Genomic DNA, 19671 nt, shown 5'->3' with positions numbered 1-19671 from the left:
TTCTCTATTGTCTTTCACTTCTTTATATTTTAGTTTCCAGCCTATTGCTCTGTCTTTTGTTTCTTGATGAGACTTTCCATTGAAGATTCCAATTTTCCCATTCTGCTTACTACTTTTCCTGTCCAGGTCATAGATTCTGCTTTCCCAATTGTCATTTCTAATTTGAAACACTCAAGAATAGCATTTGTGGTTCCATGTTAGCTTGAAATTTCACAGAATCTTTTGTCTCAACAAGTTTTGGATCATTCATCTTTGTTTTACAGTATTCAAAGGCACTCCTGCTTGTTTCTAAATTGAGAGGTCATGTTTATTTCTGCTCTTAAGGATTTTTCTGTTGATTTATTCATTTATGTTGAGGATTTCCAGGCTAAAATGGTTGCATTGTAGAAGCAAGGGACTTCCTCTCCTCACCACCTACTGATATAAAGCACCTCAAAAGGACAAAGACCAACAAGTGAAGGGCTCATCTGTAAGGCACAGCCTTGAAGGTAGGCAGGGTTTGAGTACTTCCATGCTATAAGGGTATAAAATTATTCCTACCAAAGTCCAAGCTGATCACCCCTCCCCCACTCCACCTATGGTGCCATAGTCAGAGGGAGTGTGAGGCAATCACTAGATTCTTGCGGGGGAGGGGCTGGCTGAGGACACCACAGACTTACCCCAGAGAACAGTGAGACTTGGGACCCCAGGAGGTTGAGTAACATGGAGATTGGGCACAGAAATAGGGCAGAGAGGGGCAACACACAGCAGATGAGCATAAACTGAAAGATAGCCTCAGGTCAAAAACTGCTCTGTAGCTCAATACAAAGACTCCTGGAATATAGTGATGTTTGTCACCTATGAACAACTAAAATGAGCCCTGATGGCAGCTCAAGCTTCCTGTGAAGTGCTTTTCTGAGCCCTCTCCTGCCAGCTTTCTGCCCTGTTCTCCCGCCTCTTAAGAATTGGTCCTAATTAATTCCTTCTCCAGTCTGCATCCTCTGGCACTGCAGCTTTACCCAGTTCTCAAGTGCCTTATGCCCAATAAAGCTAGACCAGAACCTAAAAAAGAAAATAAACAAACAAAAAAAAAACACAATTTCTTCAGACTTCTGACTGGGAAGGGAAGTAAAAACTAACAAAGCAAGGACCACCAACACCCCAAAACTACAATCTACAAGTACCAAAAAAACCCCTAGAAAAAACCTCTGACCCTGCATAGTTTCTATGGAGTAAAACTCCAGACTACAGAGGAAACAGCAGAGGATGACAAACAAGCAAACACATCCAAACCTTCCAAAAAAATGGAAATTGGTCATAAGTTCTTGAGGAGCTCAGATATGACATGATGAACCAAGTGATAAAGATAGAAGAAACTTGGTAAGAAAAGTGGGAAATAGTTCAAAAAGAAAATAACAGTTTAAAAGACAGAATCTCCCACTTGGAAAAAGAAGACCAGAAATCAAATGAAATGATAAGCAAATTGAAAAGGAAAATCAAAAGATCAAAGCTGAAAATCAGCCCTTAAAAACTAGAATTGGACAAGTAGAAACTAATGATCTCACAAGACAGCAAGAATTAATCAAGCAAAGTCAAAAGAATGTCAAATTAGAAGGACACATGAACTATCTCAATGAGAAGATGGTTGACTTGGAAAACAGGTCCAGGAGAGACAATTTGAGAATCATAGGCCTACCTGAAAAACTTTAAATAAACAGAAATGTTGACATCATACTACAAGAAATTATCCAAAAAAAACCTGCCCTGATATTTTTGAACAAGAGGGTAAAATAGATATTGAAAGAGTCTATAGATCCCCTCTACATTAAATTGTCAAAAGACAACCCCCAGGAATGTAATTGTCAAATTCAAGAGCTTCCAAGCCAAGGAGAAAATATCGCAAGAAGTCAGAAAGAGACAATTCAGATATCAAGGAACACCAAACAGGAATACACAGGATCTGGCAGCCTTCACACTAAAGGACTTCAAGTCTTGGAACATGATATTCAGAAAGGCAAGAGAATTGGGCCTACAACAAAGGATCACTTACCCATCAAAACTGACTATATACTTCCAGGGAAAAGTATGGGCTTTTAACAAAATAGAAGATTTCCAGGTATTTGTAAAGAAAATACAAGAATTAAACAGAAAATTTGATGTCTAAATACAAAACTCAAGAGAAACATGAAAAGGTAAACAAGAAAGAGAAGGAAATTTTTTTTTCTTTTAAAGACTTCAGTAAGGTCATATTGTTTATACTCCTATATGGAAAAATGATATTTGTAACTCTCAAAAACTGTATTAACTATCATAGTAGTGGTTGGGGTACTAAGTGGTTTAAGATGATATATAAAAAAAGATAGGGGGAGGGGAAATAGAAGATGGCACCAAGAAAAACTTGAAGGAATAAGAAAAATAGGATAAATTATACTATTCATTTATGTTTAAGGTCTTTGGGTTTTCTTCCTTTGGTAATTTTAGAGTTTTTCTCCCTTATTTGAATCTTTGACTAATTCCCTTCTGATGGTGTTTCCTTGAAGATTGAATTTCAAAGTATATTAACTTTCTCCCATGCTGGGAAATTGATGGTACACGTGACCTCTGTTCCAAGTAACTTTTGGGTTGTCACAACTAGCTGAGTTGGGTATTCAGAGCTCTCCATCAAGCTTAGTGGAGTGCCACATACTACTATCTCCTACACACACACTGAATCCTATTCCAGTATCCTGTCCTGTTCCTGAATTCCTCAGTTCTCACTCTGGAATCAGGCAGTTCAGAGACCTGCCATGTTGGTCTTATGAGTTAGTTTTTGTAGTTTAGGTCTGATACTCTGGGAGGAGGAGGGGGTGAGATGTGGTGTTAAGTTTATTTTAATTCCAGACATACATTGTATCCTTTCCCCTGTCTTTCTGGCCGTTTTGCAGAAATATTTTGCATCTGATTGTTTGGAAGCAGCTTGACCCCAGAGAGCTTCCATGATCTGGAATGCTGCAAAGGTAAGCTGGCTATCTGCCCTGAACCCAGAAGAATTTCACAATCAGGAGTCAAAATATGCTTGGTATTGAAAAGAGGGAGGGGACAGACACCAAGGTGTGAGGCTGGGTTCTGTGGGTTTATATGTCATATTGGTATGGCCATATAAATCAGCTAATATAGCTTTCCTGCTGGCTTTCTGGAATTTGGGGAAGGGATGCTGAGTGAGTGCTGTATAGAAATAAGGGGCTTTTTTATACCTTCTTTTAGATTGCAGGTGTTAAGTCATAGAAATAGCTAAAGATTCTTTATTTTTGGCATATAATTTCTGTTTTGAATAAGTTTGAAAAGTCAAGGAAATTGGAAAAAATGTCTAGTCCAACATCTCTTTTATCATGTGACCTCAAACGGAAAACAGCATATTTCTATAGACAAAGAGAAACTCATAAATGCCAAAGAGACAATGGTCTACATAAGAAACTTAGAGATCAAAAAGAGAAAATGAAAATTATAGACTAATTTTATTAATGAACATGGATAAAAAATTTCTAAATAAAATAGTAGCTAGGAGACTATAATATATCACAAAGATTATCCATTATGATCAAACAGAATTTATACCAGGAATGCAGGGATGGTTTAATATGAAGAAAACTATCAACAAAATTGGTTATATTAATAACAAAGTTAATAAAACCATATGAATATATCAATAGATACAGGGAAAGCCTTTGACAAAATACAACACCCATTTATATTTAAAACCCTGGAAAGCATAATTATAAATGAATTTTTTCTTAAAATGATAGGAAACATCTATGTAAAACTATTAGCAAACATTATTTGTAATGGAGATAAGCTAGAAGTCTTCCTAATAAAATCAGGAGTGAAATAAGAATGCTGATTATTAGCAATATTATTTAATATAGTATTTTTTTAAAACCCTTACCTTCTGTCTTGGAGTCAATACTGTGTATTTGCTCCAAGGCAGAAGAGTGGTAAGGGTAGGCAATGGGGATCAAGTGACTTGCCCAGGGTCACACAGCTGGGAAGTGTCTGAGGCCGGATTTGAACCTAGGACCTCCCGTCTCTAGGCCTGGCTCTCAATCCACTGAGCTATCCAGCTGCCCCCTATTTAATATAGTATTAGAAATGCTAGCAGGAACAATAAGAGAAAAAATAAATTGAAGGAATCAGAATGGGCAAAGAGATAATAAAATTGTCTCTGCAGATAACATGATGGTATATGTGGAAAATTCTAGGGATTCGACTAAAAATTTAGTTGAAACTTTCAATAATTTTAGCTAAGTAGCAGTATATAAAATAAACTCCTATAAATCATTAGCATTTTTATATATCACTAACAAAGTTCTACAAGAAGAGATATTCCATTTCAAATAATCACAGATAGAATAAAATACCCCAAAGTATGCCTGCCAAAGCAAACCCAGGAACTACATGGACATAATTATAAAACACTTAATAAAGTTACTGAAGGATCTGCTCTATGGCTCAATGGATTGATAGCCAGGTCTAGAGATGGGATATCCTGGGTTCAAGTTTGGCCTTAGACACTTCCTAGTTGTGTGACCCAGGACAAGTCACTTAATCCCCTATTGTCTAGCCCTTACAGCTCTTCTGCCTTAGAACCAATACCTAGTATTGATTCTAAGAATGACGGTAAGGCTTATAGAAAAAAAAGTCAGTTCTAAATAATTGGAGGAATATTAATTGTTCATGGGTGAGCAGAACTAGTAATAATTAAAATGACAATTCTACAATGTCTACTTATTCAATGGCATCCCAAATAAATTACCAAAAAATTATTTTATTGAGTTTGAAAAAATAATAACAAAATTCTTATAGAAGAACTAAAATAAAAAATATCAAAAGAATTAATGAAAAAAATTCTAAAGGAATGAGGTCTAGCAATACCAAATTTTAAATTATATTACATAGCAGTTTTTATCAAAACCATCTCGTACTGGCTAAGAAATAGAAAGGTAGATCAGTGGAACAGAACAGATATACAACAAACAATAGTAAAAGCTTAAAATAAACTTGTATTTGACAAAAGCACATTTCCAGTTTCTTGGGATAACAAATCACTATTTGGTAAAAATTGTTGGAAAATTGTTTGGTAGAAACTAGGTACAGGCCAATATGTTACATCACTCAGTAAGATACCATCAAAATGGATACATGATCTTGTTATAAATAAAAATCAATCTTAGAGACTTATTACTAGGTTTATAAGCATTAGTAAAGAGAAAGAGAAAAAAAGGGTTTCCAGCCTTTCTAATTTGGGGTAAAAAATCCATTTCCCCAATGTAGCCAGCACACGGTTGCCTCCATGACTGGGCTTGCCAGAGATTGCAAGATGAGAGAGAGCAAGCCCAGGGAGAGACAGACCAGAGACCAACTGAGATACAAAAAGAGATCTTCTCAGCTTCCTGTGCTGGCTTTTCAAACTTAAGCTCCTCTCAGCTCCAGATCTTTCCTTGGTCAATGGCTTTCAAACATCATGCTGTCTGCCCTGGCCTTCCTGGCTACACATGCTATACCAGGACTGCACTAGGAAGCCAGTGCCCAGACATCTGCCTGACCTTCAGATACGTGACTGATGTCACTGTTGAATGTTTTCTAGATGGACTGAGTTAGAGGTTCCTCACATATTTATTTCACACAATCTAGATATAAAAGAAGATATCATAAGTAAATTAGAAGAATAGGGAATGTATTATCCAACAGATTTATGGATAGGAGAGGAATTATGAATAAACCGTTTGAGTGATGGGGAGTATTGTGAGATGCAAAATTGGTAATTTTGAGTACATTAGATTGAAAAGTTTTTATGCAAGTAAAACAAATGTTGCCGCAATTCGAATGAAACCAGAAAATTGGGAAAAAAATAATTATAGATAATTTTTCAGATTGTGGTCTCACATCTAAGATATATACAGACCTTATCGTGATTTTTAGAATAAAAGCCATCCCCTAAATGATAAATAAACAAAAGATATGAATAGAAAACTTTCATTTGAACAAATCAGACATATATAAGTACATGAAAAAAATGCTCTAAGTTACTACTGATTAGAGAAATGCAAACCAAAATAATTCTGAGATATCATCTCATTCATATTAGATTGGCTAAAAAGTAAAAAAGATAAAATGACAAATATTGAAGGGGATGTGGAAAAATGCAGACACTAACACACTGAGCCATGAATTGATCCAACCATTTTGGAGAAGAATTTTGAATTATACTCAGACAGTATAAAACTGTGTATGCTCTTAGACTGTTTCCTATGAAGATCAGGGAAAAATGAAAAGAACTTCTATGTTCCAAAATATTTATAGCAGCTTTTTTTGTGGTGGCAAAGAATTGCAAATTGAGAGAATGTCCATCATTTGGAGAATGGGTAAGCAAATTATGGTATATGATTTTGTTGGAATACTATTGTACTGTAAGAAACGATGAGTAGGCTAATTAAAAAAAAACATGGGAAAATGAACAGTGTGAAATGAGTAGAACCAAGAGAACATTATACACAGCTATAGATTTAATATTTTAAGAATATCTTGTGAATGTTACCTCTAGAGAATGAATTGAAAACTGGAACCATTAAAGACATAATTTATATAAACATATCTCTCTCCTAAAAGATGCCTTTTTATGATGTGGGGAGAGGAGGTAAGGGTTGAGACACTTGTAAATAAATTCTACTAATAAAAATTAAATAAAAAGAGAAAACTCGGATCTTATAATACAACAGATTTAAGATTTTCTGGGCATTGGGAGACCTTCAGATACTACCTTGTTTAGTTCTGGGTATCACATAAAGAACTCAACTCACTAGACATTGTTCAGTTACCTTCTCCACCCCCCCCCCCACACCCTCAAGTAAAGTATTCCTCCAGCATATATCAAAGCACAATGAAGTAGAATCTTGTCTGGAGCTTAGTCAGTTCAACGGCAAAGTTGTAGAGAAGGAGAATCAATCATGTCATATTCTGGCATAGTAACCAATATAATATAAGGTTTATTACTGTGAGATGGATGGAGCATTGAGCCTGAATGTTACCAACATGCAGTCTATCACTGTGTCATTTCACACAGGTGAAAGTGTATATAAACTTAAGTTATATTTCAGCAGGTAAAGAGTGCCAGAAATTATTGAGTGGGATTACATTTTGGGTTTAGGGCTATGATTTGTTAACAGGGGTTTTACCTTTCTCTGGGGGAAAGTAGTAAATCTTTCCCTTTCCTGTTTTCTCCCTTCACCAGTGTCCCATATAATTACTTTTAAAAGAAGCCCAAATAAGAATTGACAAGCAACAGTGGCACAATTCCTGACCTTCCCCCCCACCCCATCCCCATTTACTTAAAGGTTGGTGTGGTGTAATGGAAAGAATCACCAATGGAAAACCAAGAGACCTGGATTTAAGTCCTTATTCTACTGTGATTTTGTAGTAGAAGAGGAATATGAGAATGAAAATCCCAAGGCAGGTCACTTGAAACTAGATGAGAAGTTTAACATTTCAAATTACCTTTACTCATGACCCCAGTTCCCCGTTCCTTACTTAGTTTACATATAGATACAGAAATTTGGGGAAAGGGAATGCTTTGCTCTGCTTTACCAAAAGACATTCCTGGCTGCCTTTACTATATTGCCTCTCCCTGTAGTCTACTGAAGAGGCAACTTCATACCAAATTTCTGGTCTATGGGAGTCAATTTATGCCACAAGCTTGTCTTTCTTTAATACTTTCCTCATCTTTTGGATAGAAAATTACTACAATTGTTCTGGTTATTACTGAGATTTAGTTGCTTAAGGATATAAAGCTATCCTGCCCTTGCTAACTCTCCCTGCCTTCTCATCCCCACTCAATTCTCAACCCTACCATTCCCCAGTCAAAATCTTTCTCTGCATTCCCCTTCTACTAAATTTCTTGAAATACTTTGCATTGTGAACAAACTCTCTTTCAGCCTAGCCATGTTTATTGTAATATGGAAAATTATACTGCCATATTTGCATGGGGCAAGTTGGCAGTTTGCCCTAGTTAGAATACAGAACCTGGCATGAGCCAGGGGGCTTGTGCCACCTGGCATTTGGAAGCCAGGTTATAAAAGATCTTGCAGACCATGACTTGTTTTATTCCTCACTTTGCTCTTCTACCTCTTTGGATTTGGGACCCAGGTTGGAGGGAGAGAGAACATGGGTCATTTATAGGCTACGTAGGTTTAAACTAACTTAGCAGGCCAAATATTAACATCACATCTGGCAAACCAAACTATCCTTCAGCAAGAGAATAATTTTATTTACCACCAAAGAGACCACATCATTCTGACCCAGGGCTGTCCACCCTGGGTCAGCTGAGGAGCACACAAGAAAGACCTTTCTGCATTTTAAACCCAAGTCTGAGAAGTTAAATGTTCTTTAGTTCTTAGTTTTACCTAACCCACTTTCTAATCCCTTTTCACCTAAACCACATTATCAATAAACCCCTTAGCTTTAAATCTCAAGAACTTCTTGTTGCCTGCTTTCATCTAAGGCCAAGCAGGGACAGCTACCTGAACATTCTGAAGTACTATAGCAAGGATAATCTCCATTACTGTTAAACAGGAAGTGCCATATTTCCCTTCCTGTCTGATTCCTATATATACCAATAGGAGTCTCTTCCTTATCAGGATAGGGCTGTAGAATATTCAACTTAAAGGAACTTGGTGCCTACCAAGAGAGAGTTTCTCCTATCTCTCTGCTAGTCTGGGCACTGGATTCTTGATACATTTACATTCAGTATCTCAAGCCTATAGCCCCTGGTACTGGCCCATACCTTCCTCTTTATAGCTAGCCTCCTATTATTATTATTAGTCATCTGTCACCTTTTCATTACATTATTTAATTATCTTCCCATAAAGGAACCTCCCTTTCTCTGAAAGGTACTTTATGTTATGACATTTACTCTTGTGCTTGCTATTCCATCTTTCATTTCTGCAAGGTTGTCTTCCTCCAACATCTTGTAAATCATACCCTATGGCCATTTTCATATCCTCTCTCTAGTGCCTCAGACACTTCCTAGCTGGATCACTCTGGGCAAGTCACTTAACCTCCACTACCTAGCCTTTATCACTCTTCTGGTTTAGAACTAATACATAGAATTAATTCTAATACAGAAGGAAAGAATTAAAAAAAAGAGAGAGAGTAAAGCTCCAGTGCAGGTTTTAATTCAAGCAATTGCACAATTGCTTTTACTGAAGACAAACATCATACTTCAAAAGGCAACAGACTTTTTAAAAATTTTACTTCTTACTTCATCATGTAGAATATTAAAAAATGTTTTGTAAGTTAAGATTTAATAAAATTAATAATGTATATTGTTTCATCCAGGACCTTTTAAAGTAAAAGTCCCACTAATTTATTTGTTAACTTATCTATTTATTTACCATGAGGGTATGATGGTGAAGTATAAAATTACTACTAGTATGAGTAAGGGTAACTACCATCATTTGTGCTAAAGCTCCAGCCCTATTACTCCCTGTTGCTTTTGCGCCATCAGAGCAAATGTTAACAGATTTTTTTTTCCCCAGCATAAATCATGAAATTCAAAATTTTCAACAGAATATTTCAGCACTGCTGTATTTGTTAGCAAGCTTTCATGTAAAAGAATATCTTCATTAGATGAATAGATAGATAGTGCCGATATGGAGCAATACAAATAAAATAGCCAGTTCAGGCATATCTATAGATTAATATTTTGTTTGACAAAAGTTAAATTCTGCAAATGAAATATTAATTCTTTCTCTTAGTTTATTGTCAAATCTATAATTCACAGGTCAAGTAACTTCTGGAAAACTCCACTCTATGGAAGTGAGTGATGAGAGCAAATAAGTCAAGTAATGTCTTAATATTATTCTAAAAATAGTTTTGATCTTGCAACCCCCTGCAGGGCTTATACTAGACCTTTAAGTACCACTTGCTCTCATCCAACCCATACCTTTCAAAAATCCCTTCTATAATAGCCTCAACAAGAGGTTACTCAACTTCTACTTGAAGACTTCAGGGGAAGCAAGCCCACCTCCTCACAAACAGTCCATTCCATTTGTGCTTATATTTATTCAACATTTATTTTCATTTCCATTCACTTTACTGGATTCTTTTTTTTCTCCATATTTCTCAAGGGTTTTGAAGTTATTGTTAATATGGCTATACTCAATGAATATTTTATTCTTTTAGTTGTATTTCCTCTACCCTATATCACTGAATATGGCTTCTCATTTTTCTTTGTGTTTTTCATATTTGCTACTTTCAGAATGATATTATTCCATTGTGTTTACATCTAGCACATTATCCACCCCCTAATCACCGGATTTATAGTTTGTTTCCAGAGGTTTTTTTTATCTTACAAATAACACTGCTAGGAATATTTTTGTGCAGATTATATACAGGAAGATATTTTTTCATTCCTCTGCCAATAATCCCATTGTAGAATCTTAAGACACTTCAAATTTAGTTCAATTCAACGAATTTTTTTTAACCACATTATGTGTACTATGCTAAGTACTGGGGACACAAAAAAGACACAGAAGATAGTCCCTGATTTTAAAGATCTTGAAGTCCAGTGTCGGTAGGGGACACATGCAAACAAATTGTGATGTTTACAAATATTTGAGAGATTGGTTTTGGGATAAGAATATTAATATGTTGATTAGACTAAAATTTAACTGATAAATTAATATGTTACTGGTCCTCTTGATGACAAAAGACCAAGCATGGAGGTCTATAAATATAGTTTGGGAATTCATTATTCAGCCCCTCTCTTGGATATTCAAAGATGTTTCTGACTAGTGAATAGTTAACAAAGAAGTTGTCCATTAAGACTCTGAATTCCTCCCCTGCTGGGTGGCAGCCTCTTAGCTTGCAGGACTATTAACCAAGTCTTACATAGAGGGCTTTCCCAGGAGTTCCTAAGAACAAAGGTAATGTAAAAGTCTACAGACTGAATGGAACTTGTCTAACCTAGGACCCTGGCATAGAAGTTGATCGGGGCCTCTATAATTCAGGACTCTGACAAAGGAATAAATACAATATATAAAAAATAAATTCTCAAAAATATATACAAACCAGGCTATATTTATCTATAGGATAAATAGGAAACAATTTATACATGTAAGGCATAGGAATTAAGAGAGTAAGAGGGGTTGGGGAAGGCTTCCTGCTAAAGGAAGAAGGAATTTTAGTTGGGACTTAAAGGAATTCATGGAGGTCAGTTGAAGTGTCTTGCTTGTGGAACAGCTAGGTAGCCAGTGCTACTGGATCAAGAACACCTGTTGAGGGGCAGCTAAGTGCTTCAGTAGATTGAGAACCAGGCCTAGAGATGGGAGGAGATTAAATATCTAATAGGACAAACAACTGACCTAGAAAATAGATAAAAAGGACATAATTTAAGAAGTAGTGGACTACCTGCAGGCCACAGTCAAAGAAGGAGCCTATACATCATATTTCAAGAAATTTTCAAGGAAAATTATCATGGTATCCTAGAATCAGAGAGTAAAATTAAATGGAAAGAATTCATCAATTACTCCCTGAAAGATACCCTAAAGGAGAAAATTATAGGAATATTAAAGTCAAATTCCAGAGCTCCTAAATTGAAGAGAAAATACTTCAAGCAGCCAGAAAAAAAAATTCAAATACCGTGGAGCCACAGTTGGTTAACAGGTTTAGCAGCTACCATATTAAAGGTTCAGAGGGCCTAGAAGAGTGATGATGAATGCTTTAGAGACCAAGAACCCAGACTGCACACTTATGCCACAGGTGAGCCCCCTGAGAGATGTCCTAATGTGCACATGGAGAGGGGGAAGGGAGTAGTCCCCTCTAGCATGCTCTGGCATGTATGCCATAGGTTTGCTAACATCAGTCTAGAATATCATATTTTGATAGGCAAAGGTACTAAGACTACAATGAAGAAGTGCTTACCTAGAACCTGAATGTAATACTTTAAGGGAAAAACTATTTAATGAAATACAGGAGTTTCAAGAATTACTAGAGAAAAGATCAGAGAAATGAATAGAAAATTTGATATTCAAATGCCAAACTCAAAAGAAGCATAAAAAGATAAACATAAAAGGGAAGTCAAACATAACTCAATAAGGCTAAATTGTTTACTCTTTTATAGAGGAAAATGATGTATGTAAATTTTCAGAACTTTATCATTATTGGGGTATTTAGAAATCATGGATGATTTTGCACTATATATTTTTAAAAAAAGGTGATCAAGAGAACATCAGTGCCTACTAACTAATGTACCTACTTCTTGACCACTATATTTATTAAAATGATTTGTGATCAAATTGAATATATTATTCATTAAAATACTAATTGATTCATTCCATTTTGAAGAAACCAAGATTCTGAAGTTGTTTTTTTCTCTGTTAAAAAATGAGCCCTGCATTATCATCATATGGGTCACTTTGCATTGCTCAAATGAATTTCTATATATATACTTATATATATATTCATATACATATTTAGACTCCGGTATTTGTAGTTCAGAATTTGTATTCAATATCTGTTTTTTTTTCCAATAGAAATTTCTTATTCTATTAAAGACTCATTTTTTCCTCTCCTGTAGTTTTATACTCTGCTTTGTGGAGAGAAATGATTCTTGGTTATAAGCCTCTCTATTTTATTTTTTGGAATTTTGCATTATAAGATCTCTTCTGATTTTTAGCTTCCAGTTTCTTCTGGGATCTTAAATGTCAATGATTAATATTTGAATTTGTTCCTGATGGGTATTTGTATTTTTTAATCTTCTTTTTTTTTCTCCTTTGACTTGGGAACTCAGGATTTTGATCATGATATTCCTATTACTTTTCCTTTTGAGATTTTGTTTTCAAGAGGTGCTTGATAGATTCTGTCCACTTTTTTCTGGTTTAGAACTGAGAAGTTTTTGGCTAGAATTTTTAAAAGATCAGTCTTCATTCTTAAATGATTTCTCCTCTTGTTTTTCTTTTCTTATATATTTTAATCATGATTTTGTTCCAATATTACTATTGTATCAATCATATTTGCTGTTTATTAGAGCACTACATTCAAGGAGCAAAGTCTGTTTAGCCATTCTACAGTTGATAGACATAAACTTTGTTTCCTGCTCTTTGATTACTCAAATGAGCTGCTATAAATATTTTGTTGTATATGGATTTATTTTTTCTTAATGATATCCTTGAGTCAGTGGTATCTCTGGGTCAAAAGATTTTGTAATTTTAGTCAGTTTATTTTCATAATTTCTTGTTTTCTCAGAAATTCTCAGTTCCATCAACATTTATTAGTGTGCTTTCCACAATATTCCTCTAATAGTATTCCCATATTTTCTCATTCTTGCTGATTTGTTTGGAGGACTTTTTACATTTGGTGGGAGCACACAATGGTAAAGTGAGCTCTTTGAATCAATGGATCTAGTTTCAAATCTTAGGACTGACATTTATTTATTTATTTGTTTGTTTATTTATTTATTTGTTTGTTTGTTTGTTTATTTGGGGAGTATTTTCCCCTAGTTACATGTTTCATGTTCTTTCCCTCCCCCCCACGCCCCCCTAACCCCACTTAGCCGATGCACAATTCCACTGGGTTTTACATGTATCATTGATCAAGACCTAATTCCGTATTATTGATAGTTGGACTAGAGTTGTCATTTAGTGTCTACATCCTATAAGAATAAACAGAGGGGCAGCTGGGTAGCTCAGTGGATTGAGAGCCAGGCCTAAAAGACAGGAGGTCCTAGGTTCAAATCTGGCCTCAGACACTTCCCAGCTGTGTGACCCTGGGCAAGTCACTTCACCCCCATTGCCTACCCTTACCAATCTTCCACCTATAAGTCAATACACAGAAGTTAAGGGTTTAAAATTAAAAAAAAAAAGAATAAACAGAGCCAGTACCCAAATGTTATGAATGAAGGGGAGAGAGGGAGTCTATGAGGTGAGTCTCTCTTCTAGCTCTCCCCTCCTGCCAATTATACTCTGGGACACTTCAAGGGGGTGTCACCCCTAAACTAGGTGACCTGGATGGTCGTGCCACCCCACAGGAGTTGGGGGCAAGGCTTCTCTATAAGATGAGGTATGTGGGACCCCAATCTGATTCTGAATGAGAGCAGGGTTCCTGCAAGCCTTCCGCAGAGGCCATCCAACTTCACAAAAGGTGGTCTGGCTCCAAGATGGAGGCAGCCAGACCAAGCTGTGATTCCTCTCCCCCTTGTCTCTCAGGCACTCTTGAATACTATCTGACTAATGAATATCTTTTATTAATATCAATATAGGGATTGGGGAAAGGAGTGAAGGGCATAGGGATTTTGGGGTACCCTCTTCTCTATTTCTATAGGGTCTGTCCATCGGGTGGGAACCTTTGGGGTTCCCATTCCTAAGTGTCTCCCTCCTTGTTCCTTCTTCTTCTGTTTCTATTTCTATTTCTATCCTTTCCTATAATTGTAAGTTTGATTGGAAAGGGTCTCTCAGCAAGGTTGGGTAATGGGAGAAGGAGCCTAAAAGATCACTCCCAAAATAGAGTCCCAAAACTTTGCTAACTTGTTGGTTAAAGTCTTGCTGGGTGAGAAGTGATGAGATGCCTTTGACCAGGGAATCAGGGTTTCAATGTCCAAAGAAAGATCCTCAGGAAGCCCTCAGGATTGGATTCAAGCTGAGTTGTTCTCCTCCTTCCTCTCTCAGTCCTCCCCCCCCGAAATCCCTCCTTCTCCTTCTTCCTCCAGAGCATTACCCAGAATTCCCTCTGGTCTTAACTGTCACCAACTGTAATCACTCCTTCTCTGGCTCCTTCTGTCCCTTCCCCTTGCACAAATTCCATCCTTACAATCCCCAATAATATCCCCATCAGCCCATGTGTTCAAGCAGTCAGTTTTCTTCTATGTTTCTCCTCCCACAGTTCTTCCTCTGAATGTGGTTAGTTTTCTTTCTCATAAGTCCCTCAGCCTTGCTCTGGATCCTTGCATTGCTGCTAGTAGAGAAGTCCTTTATGTTAGATTGTACCACAGTGTATCAGGACTGCTATTTATTATTCAAATGACTTAAGACAAGTCATTTAATCTCCTTGAATCTCAGGTCCTATATGTATAGAATGAGGAGTTTGTCCTAGAAAACTGCTTTACTTTTAAAATCTAAATATCTCATATTGCTTGGCTTCTCAATTTATGGGGATAGGGACTTGAGGAGAAAAGACAATTATGAACAAAAATGTTTTTAAAATTAATGCTAAAATAAATAACATAAAACTGTTTAAAAATCTCTAGTCCAAATGTAGCAGGTTTTGGGCTAGATTTATTCTTCTTTGGGCAGAGAGATAAGATTCTCAGACTCTAACTGCATAAGTTTCTGGGAAATGAAATCTCAGACAAACAGCATGGAATTTCTCTTCATTCTGCAAGAAACTAAGAGACCCTCACAGGAGATTGTATAGGATCAAGATGAAGGGTTGGAAAATATGCAGTGAGAATTAGAGATTTTGGAATCTCCAGCAAGGAAAGGAGCCAAGTCACTCTAATTTACCACTGTTGCTGCTGCTGTTATAACAGTCCCTTCTGCAACTGCAGAGGATACATCAAGGTGGGGAAATAAGTGAATGTGAATTTGAACTGAATGCTGGGCAGCCATTGATGACCAGGTTAAGTTGACTAAACAGCAGCACCAAGATCCTCCAATGTGAGAGAATAGGACAGGTCTAATCAAAATTGAACTTTCTCCTTAACCATTCATATAGGAAATGAAATGCTATTTTCCCATTCCTTTTTCTGATCCCATTCAAGTATTTTCTGTTCTTCAGAGTTGTTACTTACTGTTTTGTTTAGGTACCAAAGCTAACTGTTTTGAGAGAAAGGATTGATTCTAACTTTCTGGTTATGTGTTTCATATTCTGTAAAGAGAAAGGTATATAGAAGGTGAATAGTGATGGATAAGTTACAGATACAGATACAGGGATAGACAAAAAAATAGAATGTTGAAACCTCAGAGCAAAATGTCAAGCTTCTATCTTGGCTAGTGACTATGATTTAAAAGAGAATACTAATGCTATGAATTATTATATTTTATAAACTTCCCAAATTAGTAGAAAAATAAATTGTATTTAGAAATTTCATTTCCCTAGGTAGAAAGCAAGCTGATTGCCATTGATGGTCTAATGAAAATAGATGGAGTACTATTGGGCTATGGTGCCTTCCTCTACTTTTTACCTATACATGCAAAAATAATTCTATCTGTAGTGAGACAGAGGGGTCTGAGGGACATGGCTAGAGAGTAGGCAGAATCAGAAGGAGAAAATGGAGTAAATGAAAAAAGTCTTAAAGTGTCTTTGTCGCAAGGATGAACACCAAAGGAAGGAGTGTATACTCATTACCTTTTGCCTCCAATCCAACAAGGCTTCAACCTTCACTAAGAATTATCAAACAATTAATTATATTTTTACAAGCTACCTTTGTACTGAATCTCCAGAATCCATGTTTGTAATTGAGAATTTAATTCCTCATCTCCACAACTCCTGACTTAGAGCTGAGCCATCTTGATTGGTAACCGAGTTCAAACTTATCTATTTTTACCAACCTATCTTGTTGCCGTCTTCCTGGTACTAGGCTCATATCATACTTCCTCAACTTCTTGACTGGGAATATTAAGCAAATTAATGGTGCCATTAATTCCAATGGGAGAATACCAATTGACTTACCCATGGATCAAGTTACCATCTCTTTGATTTTTTACATCAAAAGTCTTTTTCTTGGCTACAATTTCCCCATGTTTTTTCTCTCTCTCCTTTTAAAATATAAACCCCATCAGTGCAAGGACTGTCTCTTTTTATTTTATATTTGTTTTGTATCTCCAAAATTTAGTGTCTAATACATGGTATTTAAAAATGATTTTTCATTCATTCATTGGTGTATCTATCATATATTTTTTCCATTATTAGGTTCATCCTAAAATGTGTTGTTACTAATGTGGCTTAAGTTGGTCTGTCTTTCATCCTTGAGAAGTATAGTAGTTGCCTTATAAAAAGATTTAATAAAACTAATAGAAAAATCTTAATTAAGAATCAGGCCCTATGACTTTGGCTTCGATATGATGGAATTGTTATTTAATAGGTTCATTGGTCCAAAATGGCCTGTCCACAAAGCTTTACATTTTAATCACTTTCAGATTTGACCTTTTAGAGCCTAACTTAGTGATCCTTAGTCCAGTGGTTTAATCTTTCAAAGATGTAGCTGCCTTAGATTTATATTTAACTTCCATTCTTGGTGAGATATGTATTCCAGTGCTAAATCTGTTCTTTACAAAGAAAATAGATTAATTGAGACTTTAAAATCCCTTAAAAATGCTAAATCTTGGCATATGAAATCTACTTCTTAAACAATCAATTTTCACATGTGAATGTATAAGCCCAGGAAGAAACATTCTGGCAAACTCTGTATAAATATGATTTTAAAATATCTCCAGTTTTTCATGCAATGCCATCTGTTGAAAGGCTCTGGGAATGGAACTGTAATCTCTAATTGCAAGTGTAGGGATTAAAAAGGTTACATATGAAATGTGCTGCGAGCCCAACTAACAATTCCAGAAGAAGTAAAAGAAAAAATCTGTATCTGCAGGTTTTTTGCTGGCATGGATGTTTTCTGCAAATGATAACCTGGCATCAGATTTTCATGGTCAGAAGTGAAGCAGAGGTGGAAAAAATCCCCAAACTTCACTTTGGCTTGAACTGTCTGGGTATTGTCTAAACTCCAGCTGACTTTGGCTGTATAAGCACAGCTGGGATGGGATATGGTACCACATTAGCTCTCATTTTCTAACCACAGAGACTATTATTTCAGCTGACTATTCTTTTTCTTTATTTTAATTTTAAAATGTGTCATTGCCAAATAGGCCCCTGGCATGTTTTCAATTGGGTTGGAAAGCAAAACAAAACCCCAAACCACAATTAAAAGAAGAAAACAAAACAAAACAAAAAGAATAATGTACACACATCACTGTTTTTAAGCAGATCTTAAATTAGGATGGAATTTCAGGAATTTCATCTTTGTGATTTTTAGTACTGGTAAGATCAAGAAATCTCATTGATTTTTTTTTTAATTTATTTATTTTTTAGCATTTATTAATAATCATTTTTAACATGATTACATGTTTCATGCTCCTATTTTCCCCTTCACCCCCCGCACTCCCCCCACCCATGGCCGACGCACTTTTCCACTGGTTATGTCATGTGTCCTTGATCAAGACCAATTTCCCAATTGTTGGTGGTTGCATTGGTGTGGTAGTTTCGAGTCCACACCCTCAATCATGTCCGCCCCGACCCATGCGTTCAAGCAGTTGCTTTTCTTATATGTTTCCTCTCCTGCAGTCCTTCCTCTGAATGTGGGTAGCATTCTTTACCATAAATCCCTCAGAATTGTCCTGGGTCATTGCATTGCTGCTGGTACAGAAGCCCATTACATTCAATTTTACCACAGTATATCAGTCTCTGTGTACAATGTTCTTTTGGCTCTGCTCCTTTCGCTCTGCATCAGATCCCGGAGGTCTCTCCAGTTCGCCTGGAACTCCTCCAGTTTATTATTCCTTTTAGCACAATAGTATTCCATTACCCGCATATACCACAGTTTGTTCAGCCATTCCCCAATTGAAGGACATACCCTCCTTTTCCAGTTTTTTGCCACCACAAAAAGCGCAGCTATAAATATTTTTGTACATGTCTGTTTATCTATGATCTCTTTGGGGTACAAACCCAACAATGGTGTGGCTGGGTCAAAGGGCAGGCGTTCTTTTATAGCCCTTTGAGCATGATTCCAAATTGCCAGCCAGAATGGCTGGATCAGTTCACAACTCCACCAGCAATGCATTAATGTCCCAATTTTGCCACATCCCCTCCAACATTCATTACTCTCCCCTTCTTTCATTTTAGCCAATCTGCTAGGTGTGAGGTGATACCTCAGAGTTGTTTTGATTTGCATTTCTCTAATTATTAGAGATTTGGAACACTTTCTCATGTGCTTATTGATAATCTCATTGATTTTTAAAAATTATGATTTAGAAGGGATATTATGATATAGCATAGGACAGTGGAAGGTATGTTTCTGCACTTGGAATCAGATGATCTAGGTTGGAGTTTCCAGTAATGATACCAGCTATGTAAGGGAAGACAAGCCACCTAATTTTTTTTTACCTTCCTTATCTGTGAAATTAAGATAACAGCATCCATATTGCTTATCTTATAGGTTTGTGAGAAAAAGTACTTTTCCAGCTTTAACGTCTTAAATAAATGTTAGTTGTTATTATTTTCATATTAATATAATTTATCATCAGTTGGCCCTCCAAATTATCTGGTTTTATCTTTTTATTCTTTCCCAATGGGGACCCATAAGCTGGCCTCCTACCTTTTCTTTGTTTATGTTGTGATTTTTTTCCCTTTCCTGTAGACTCCCTTATTTCCGGTGACTTTTTGTTCTCACTTTGAATTGTCTCTCTTCTTTATTAACCTAAATTCCACATTTCCTTCCCAATACATATTTTCCATGAAAGTTCTACGAAACTTTTTTCCTTTTCTTATAAGCATGCTCATTCCTCTCATGCAACCTTATTATAGCTGGTTATTATTGCATTCATAAGGGATCTCTATTTTCTCTCCCTTCCTACTTCATAAGGATGAAGTACCACATCGATGGTACCCATATTTGGG

The sequence above is a fragment of the Gracilinanus agilis genome, chromosome 2, assembly GCF_016433145.1.
Source record: "Gracilinanus agilis isolate LMUSP501 chromosome 2, AgileGrace, whole genome shotgun sequence".
Lineage (NCBI taxonomy): Eukaryota > Metazoa > Chordata > Mammalia > Didelphimorphia > Didelphidae > Gracilinanus > Gracilinanus agilis.
The sequence above is the reverse complement of the archived record's forward strand: the minus strand, read 5'-3'. Positions refer to the sequence as shown.